This window comes from Chenopodium album, chromosome 27 (genome assembly GCF_948465745.1).
Source record: "Chenopodium album chromosome 27, dcCheAlbu1.1, whole genome shotgun sequence".
Taxonomy (NCBI): Eukaryota; Viridiplantae; Streptophyta; class Magnoliopsida; order Caryophyllales; family Amaranthaceae; genus Chenopodium; species Chenopodium album.
In genome coordinates this window covers 9414443-9423192 of record NC_137860.1, presented here as the reverse complement: position 1 = coordinate 9423192, position 8750 = coordinate 9414443, and the positions used below count along the sequence as shown (strand labels likewise).

Genomic DNA, 8750 nt, shown 5'->3' with positions numbered 1-8750 from the left:
ACTTGAGGGGAGGAGACCAAGTACCACTTGTATTTCCAACCTCTCCACTTGGACACTTTGTCCAAGGTCATCAAATACTCCGGGAGCGTGGAAATAGTGTACTAGGGGTGAGCGAAAATTCCGGGTTTGGAACGGGAACCGGTTAGGAACCCGCGGGTCCGGAACCGAGATTGGACCCGGTGGTTCCAATTCCGGGTAATAAATTAAGGACCCGGTTATAACCAATTCCAATTCTAATTCTCATCTTTTTGGACCCGGAACCGGTTGGGTACCCGGTTACCCAATATATCCTAAACTAAATAAATTTTAAATAATAAAAATATGTTAAATGTATCTAATTTGTACAATAAAAAAAGTATTATTAATACCTAACATGAATACAAATAGCTTAATGTATATGTAAATATAAGTAGTAAACACTAATAATGATACTAACTAAAATAAGAATTATAATTTGTATTATATTTTGACAATTACATACATAAGTGGGTACCCGGAACCGGAACCGGTACCCGGAACCGGAATCGGTACCCGGTGGTTCCAATTCCAATTCCAATTCCTAAAATTTAGGACCCGGTTAAACCAATTCCAATTCCGATTCCGAATTTTAGGACCCGGTTCCAACCAATTCCAAGTTCGGGTCCTAAAATTTTGACCGGGTACCCGGTTTGCTCACCCCTATAGTGTACCACGCTCCGTATCCGCCTGGGGCACTTTTGAGGTAGTGCATATGGGCGAAGGCGGTGAAGCTGGGCTCAATGTCCTGGAGCTCACAGGCGGCGATATAGCTCAGGGTATTGACCCAAGAGTTAGGCGTTAATTGCCACACTCCCAAGTCATATCCCTTTAGGATCTTTCGGATGCCTCTGTGAAGGGGAAAGCGGAGGCCGGCTTCTATTACCGCCTCATAGCAGACGAAGTAGTTGTCTGCATTGTCAATGTCGTCCCCCCATGCTAGAACAGCATCAGCCGGAGGGATGATAATATCCCAGTCTTCCCCAAAGGGGTGTTGTTGTTTGAAAGCCTCAAACCGCTTTCAAGAAGAGCCCTGTCTCCAGGCTTCATCCGGGTTTTCGTAGGATCCGGATTTATTTCTTTCTTTGCTGTTTGGCGATAAGCCTCAGCAAGGTCCTCTCCATCAGAGCCGGATTCCCCTGACTCTTCAGCAGCCTTCTCGGCTGAGTTCTTTGGTTGGTCTGGAGAGGAGGCGGTCTCCTCACCGTCTCCCCTTGAGTCACTATTGCTGGAGGTAGATGGGGTGTCCTTAGCTGAGTTACTTTGCTCAGCCGCCTCATAGTCTTCCTCCCTCACGACATCACTTGCGGGCACTTCCCTAGTGCGCCGCCTGCTGGGCTTGGTAGCCGTTTGCTTAGTTCTAGCCATTGTGTCCTGCACAGACACAGAGAGGGAAGAAGACGGAGATGAGCAAAGAAATCCAGAACCTCCAGACAGGGCACCCCCGATTCTAGACTCAGCCGTCCCTGGTGACCGGCTGAGCGTCCTAGGCAGTGTCGTGTGTGCAAATGGAGAGTTCATTTTATTTTTGAAAAATTAATGTATACAGCCGGAAACGAGTGTATACAGGCTAAAGAAAAAGAAGGAAACTTAAAGGAGGAAACGGATAGTTACCTAGCTTTGAGTTCTGAAAATCTAAAAACAACAAGAGTAACCGGTAACCGGGTGACTTCGAAAGAGCACACGGAAATGTGGAGCTTGCTTAAACGCAACCGGGATCAGAGAAACTCTCTCTAGAAAACTCTCTTTCTCTCTCTAAAAAGTCAAGGAAATGTAAAAGTGAAGAGGAGAGAACGGGGGGGGGGGGGGGGGGGGGGGTAAATCCCTATTTATAGGGGGTGAAACGGCACAAATCCCCGTCACCTCCGTCAAAATATAGCCGTTTTTATTGTTCATCTCTCACTGGCTGACACGTGTCACAGGCGCCACGTGGCCTGCCACGTGCCACCTGTGAGGGGCAAATGTTTAGGGTATTTTTACCCTAGACAAGTGGACCAATGAGGAGGTGCCATGTGTCAGAGGCTGGCAGGTCACCCTTGACCAATCTCCAGTTGACACGTGGCCTCTCCAGATACTTTCATAGAATTGCGGCCTTCAAGGGCCTAATTCCCCAATATCCGCTATTTGGCGGCGCAGCCCATCAGTCCTAGGTCAGAATGACCTAGGGAGGGGCACTTTTCCCAATGACCCTATAAATAGGGAGATATTCCCCCAAATTGGGGGACATTCAGAAATTTACCATCATTTATTACATCCTATTTTCTCTCTCATCAGAGAACTCCTGAGCTTGGAATCCAAGCAGATCCCCACCTAAATTTCTGCACTTTTTATTCTCCTTATAACTAAGTACTTTAGTACAGTATTCATGTGTAACAGTGACCTGGCTAAAAATTTAGCTTTATATATTGGTTATATGAATAAGACTTTTGACAAAAATAAATCGAATATTTTTTAACAAAAAATAAATCTAAACGAAACTAAAACAGGGACACGTGTTAACTTTGAAGCTAGTGTACCCTGTTTTAGTATAGTGTATAGAATATACTCCCACCGTGTTTTTTTTTTTTTTTAGTGTTATACTTACCAAATCTGATCGTGTTTTAATAAGTGTTACACTTCCTATTTTGATAAAAAAGATACATTAAACAATTATATCTCTTCTCTCATGGTCACCATCCAATCCTACTACTACTTTTTTTTTATTATTATATCTTTCATCTCACATTCATTACTTTTCAATAAATTATTAACCCCACTATCTTTCCTTTACAATTTTTTAATACTCCAACTACCTCACTTACCTCTTATTTTATTTAAGTCAATTAAATTGCCTAAAACTATGTGCCGATAAAATTGTACGGAGTAACATTTAAAAAACACGGAGGGAGTAGATAGATTGATCATAGAAATTTTGATTGAAAAAAAGGGAAAGAGAAAAGAGCATATTTTATACTATTTTCGTCCCTTGGTATGGACCATACGGAGTAGCGGCCCATCACGCCTCGGTTAAGAAAATTGCACCGTTTCTAGATACTCACTTCATCTCACCTCGCGTCCTTACTCCCTCTCTCTGTATTAGTACCCTCATGCCTTAAATAAGTCATTTGGAAATCCTTTCAAACTTAGAAACAAAAGAAATTCACAATGAGAACTTCTAACCCCTTGAAGCGAAAACAACCTGAATCTGCACTAATGGATCATCAAGAACGACGTGCATTTGTCGTCACTACTGAACAGCAACAACCTGAATCTGCACTAACTGATCATCATGAACAACCAGCTTTGATTCAGGTTTCTCAAATTTATATTTCTTAGACTTAATTTAGAATTTTACGTGATTAATTGTTGAATGTGGTGTTGTTGAGTGTTCTATTGTTCAAACTATGGGTTGAATGTTGAATGATTATTTTTTGGTTATTGATAGTTGAATTGTATGATAAATAATGTATGGTGGAGTACGTTTTTTTGATTAGTTAATGTTTCTTGAATGATTAATCGCACATACTAATCTGGGTATTATTGATTGTTGCCTCTGGAATGATATTCTTGATTATTGTATGTATATGTGATTTCATAACATGTTGCTTGTGTTGATCTTGCTAGTTGGTGCATATATTAATGCTGGTGTTAGTTGTTGTCAAATAATGTTCAATTCTAATGGTGGATCCGTGGATGATTTCAATCTTGTTTCCTCTTGTCCGGGTTAGGGTTAGGGTTAGGGTTAGGATTATGTTGCTTCCTGCCTTGAGTACGTTTCAGAAATCTTAGTTTATACCTTCGAAGATTTCTGTGCTGAAATGGAACTTGTAAATTCAAACTTACCATTAGCTATTTCTTACAGATTTTATATTTTTAGGAGAATTTTGTCAAGTTTAGGAGTGTTGTTGATCATTGATTACCTGTGATTAGTTCTAACCACTGCATGCACAAAAGTTTTCTTAGTTTTATCTGCTTTGATTTGATCTTCAACTGTTTTGATGCTGTGATTTTACTTAATTCGACGGCTCTCATATCTTCTTTGAGCTGTAAGTTCCATCTTTTGACAAATTATTGAATTTATTTGTAATGTTTGTCTTTACTATATATTTGTGTATGGAGTATTATTTTTTGTAAATATTTTCATTTTGTCCATACTATAAATTAAGAAACCCTGTCATGATTCTTTCTCTTCATCATCTCCCATTTCATAGTTCAATGTGACACAACTGGAGTTTTTGTTGTGGGTTGGAACTATAAGTGCACCAAAAAAAAAGCATTAGTTCTGTTCTGATCTGTGTTTGCTGGAGGGAGTTTAGTGTGATGTTTGTGATTTAATAATTGGTTTTTTTGTAGCCCGAGCTGTGGGGTTGGTTGAAATGGTTTGGTAGTTGGGGTAGGAAAGTAAAGGTGGTTTGTTGGTGTTTTTTGTGCCTGCTCCCTGCTGTACAGTTTTGGATGAAAACATCCTTACAGCTAGTTGGATACCCTCTCCCACCACTCGGAAGTAACATCCTAACATGCACTTTTCTTGGAGCTAGACATAAGACATAGCATGTTTCCTACTCTTGGTATGGTATTGGTATATGTTTAGTTCCAGAACAGAGCTTAATTTGCCCTCCAAATGATAGAATGACTGCTGTTTTGACATTATATTATTAAGATTGTATAACTTATTGCAGTAGTATCGCCATGATATATTTCATAGCTAGGAAAATATGAAGTTAGTGAGTCTAGTAGAATAAGAATGGTTGTCATGACTATTTCAAAGTGCCAAGAAAAATAATCATTTTGGAGTAACCATCATTGTAAGATTGAGAGTGTGAGATAAATGACAAGGGTAGCAAAATAGTGATTATAGAGGTAGATCTGATCTGGTGCTTTATTTGATCTAGTGATAGTGTCCACAGTGAACATAAAGCTCCATCAAGTAGCTCTAACAGACCTACAGGCAGTACTGCAGTGAAATACAATAGGAATTTTAGAGTTAGGAAAGCAGGCAATTAATTGGATAAGCAGCGGATGGAAAGTCTACGAGCCATGAGTGACAAATCTTAGCGTTTTTGGCCCTTGGTTTCCACCCCTTTGGCCCTTTCCATTCCCAATCCTCAAATTGCATATATCAGCTAGTGCATGGTACATTTTACTTTGTTTAGCACAAAGGATGGAGAAAGAATTTCCTAAACATGCTTACTTGCTTGTTGTTGCTCTGTGTATGTTCTTCTTGTATAAGTAGAGCACTTTGGAGGTAGCCACTTACATATGTGAATCCGTCCTAACTGATTATTGTATATATGATTTCAGAACATGTTACTTGCTAGTTGATCCTTTCAAGTGTTATAATTTGATGTGCAATCAACTATTGACATTGAAGTGTCCTATTGCAATCCAGGTCGGTCAGAGAAGTGGTGCTAAAATCAGGACTAACAAAAAAGAATTCACACTGAGAACTTCCGATAATCCCTCTTCAGTTCTTAGGAAGCGAAAACAACCTGAATCTGCCTTAAGTACTGAATAGCAACAATCTTTTTTTGCTGTCACTGATCATGATCAACAACCTCCTTTGATTCAGGTATCTCAAATTTAATTTCTCAGACTTAATTTCGAATTTTATGTGATGATTATTGTTGTTGTTGCTGTTTCTCCATTTAATTTTTTCTTCTTTTCTAGTTGCGTAATGATGTCTGGGTTTCTTAAATTTTAAAATTGATTCCGAAATTCCGGCTCAAAAGAATTGCTGGCTGTTTTTGCTGTTGATAAATTATTTGTTATATACAAAAATTATGACGGTGAATTGTTGGAAACTTGGAATAAGTAGTTTTTTCTCGTTTTTACGTACTGCTTAAGTTATTGTTGAATGTGGTGGTGTTGTGTGTTCTGTTGTTCAAACTATGTTGTTGATAGAATGATAGTTGAATCGTATGATAAATAATGTATTCTGGAGTATGTTTTCTTGATTAGTGAGTGTTTCTTGAATAATTAATCGCACATACTGCTGGTTTTAGATGGATAATGTGGGTATTATTGATTGTTGCCTCTGGAAAGAAATTCTTGATTATTGTATGTATATGTGATTTCTTAACATGTTGCTTGTGTTGATCCTTTCAATTGCTAGTTGTGTGTGTGTGTGTGTGTGTGTGTGTGTGTGTGTGTGTGTGTGTGTGTATAATTTGATGTGCAATCAACTATTGACATTGAAGTGTCCTATTGCAATCCAGGTCAGTCAGAGAAGTGGTGCTGAAATCAGGACTAAAAAAAAAGAATTCACACTGAGAACTTCCAATAATCCCTTTTCAGTTCTTAGGAAGCGAAAACAACCTGAATCTGCCCCAAGTACTGAACAGCAACAATCTGTTTCTGCTGTCACTAATCATGATCAACAACCTCCTTTGATTCAGGTATCTCAAATTTCATATCTCAGACTTAATTTCGCATTTTATGTGATGATTATTGTTGTTGTTGCTGTTTCTCCATTAGATTTTTTCTTCTTTTCTAGTTGCGTAATGATGTCTGGGTTTCTTAAATTTTTGAATTGATTCCAAAATTCCGTCTCAAAAGATTTGCTAGCTGTTTTTGCTGATGATAAATTACTTGTTACATACAAAAATTATGTCGGTGAATTGTTGGAATAAGTCGTTTTTACGTACTGCTTAAGTTATTGTTGAATGTGGTGGTGTTGTGTGTTCTATTGTTCAAACTATGTTTGATAGAATGATAGTTGAATCGTATGATAAATAATGTATTCTGGAGTATGTTTTCTTGATTAGTGAGTGTTTCTTGAATGATTAATCGCACATACTGCTGGTTTTAGATGGATAATGTGGGTATTATTGATTGTTGCCTCTGGAAAGAAATTCTTGATTACTGTATGTATATGTGATTTCATAACATGTTGCTTGTGTTGATACTTTCAATTGCTAGTTGGTGCATATATTAGTGGAGAATTATATATATATATATATATATATATATATATATATATATATATATATATATATATATATATATATATATATATTGGTGCTGGTGTTAGTTGTCAAATTAGTGTTCAACTCTAATGGTGGGTGATTTTGATCTTGTTTCCTGTTGTCTTGTCAGGGTTAGGGTTAGCGTAGAATTAGAAATTAGGCAGTATGTTTTCTTGATTAGTGAGTGTTTCTTGAATGGTAAATCGCACATACTGCTGGTTTTAGATGGATAATGTGGGTATTATTGATTGATGCCTCTGGAAAGTAATTCTTTATTATTGTACATATGATTTCAGAACATGTTACTTGATTATTGTATTTATTGATAGTGAGTATTATAATTTGAATTTTTCTACTGCAATCCAGGTCAGTCGTAGAAGAGCGGCTAAAATCTTGATTGACAGAAAACATCAAGATTGCTGGAGATTGAATTATTCCTTGATACACAAATGTATGGCAGGTTTGCCGTACAATGTAAGGCGTTGTCCCAAGGAACTTAGGCTGCCATAGACTTTTGTGAGGGCCTATAACTTGTTTTTTGAAGGCTTTATCAAGAAACAATCTGTCAAGAAGCAGTCCTTTGAAGGACCCTCTCAAGAAGAGTATGTTAACGCTTTGATCGCCTGGGCAAATTTTACTCGCAAAGAGAAGTTTCAGTACGTAAGTGATGAGTGTCATTTATGGCACTCATAGGGTAGTCTTTTAGGTTATTTCTTTCCCTCTTTGTTACTTTTTTCTCTTAGTTTTGGTTCTTTTTCTTTTAGTTTCTCCCTTTTCCTCTTTTCTCTTTGTTTCTCGTATTTTTATCGTGTTTTCTTTTATTTTGCACTTTTTCCCTTTTATTTCCTTCTTTTGTTTGCTTGTGTAGGTATTGAGAGTTTTACCTTGGCAAAGGATACAATTCGGGACCTCAATGATCAAGCAAGGAAGAAGCATTGGGCAAGAGAGGGCTTAGAGAGGCCTTGGAGAGACCTCGGAGAGGTCTCTAAGGCTTTACTGCAGGCCGCGGGCGCGGGTCATCAAGCCGCGGGCGCGGGTCCTTTGGAGAAGAATTGCCTAAAAACTGGCAGGAACTCCCCGCGGTTGCCCCGAGGGCTTCCCGCGGGCGCGGGCAAAGTGGAGAGGTCTCTCCACTCAGAGAGACCGCGGCCCCCTGATCTGCTTTTGGGAGCAGGGGACTTGGCCGCGGGCGCGGATCTTCTACCCGCGGGCGCGGATCTTCTACCCGCGGGCGCGGGCCCCTGATGCCGCGGGCGCGGGTTCTGCCCAGATGGCCGCGGAGGGTTCCGTACCCATTTTTCCGCGGGCGCGGGTTTAGCGGGAGAGACCGCGGGAGCTGCCGATTTCTTCTTTGTTTATAAATAGAGTTGTATTTCCTTTTTAAAAACTAACTTTTAGAGAATTTTCATTAGCTTAATTTTAGAGAGAGAAGTTAGAGAGAAGATAGAGAGAACTTGTTAGCTTTGGATTTGTAACTCAACAATTGATCAATCAAGTTTGGATTTCTTCATCAATTTTAGTGAGATCTTCTTCTTTCCTTAATCTTTACTTACTTGTTAATTGTTTCTTTTGCTTGATGTTTGATTTTCTTGGAATTAGGTTGTGATAATATTGAATACTTTGATTTCTTTTGGATTTTGATTTAGAATGTTGATCAATGCAATTTCTAGTTATTTGTTCTTGAATTTCATCATGATTAGTGAGTAATTTAGTTGCTAGGGAAGGGGGGAAGCATGTTTGATTGATGGAAATGCTAGTTGAAGCTCTTGATTGGTTGATTTGTTGCAATTA

At 38.8% G+C, this 8750-nt stretch overlaps 1 long non-coding RNA gene across 1 annotated transcript; it reads left to right on the top strand.

The window, feature by feature from the left end:
- The first annotated feature begins 3155 nt into the window (after window positions 1–3155).
- Window positions 3156–8429, top strand: LOC145621564 (uncharacterized). Its single transcript, XR_014108440.1, has 4 exons — window positions 3156–3306; window positions 5384–5563; window positions 6210–6389; window positions 7326–8429. It is a non-coding gene; the product is annotated as an uncharacterized LOC145621564 (long non-coding RNA).
- Window positions 8430–8750: the final 321 nt, after the last annotated feature.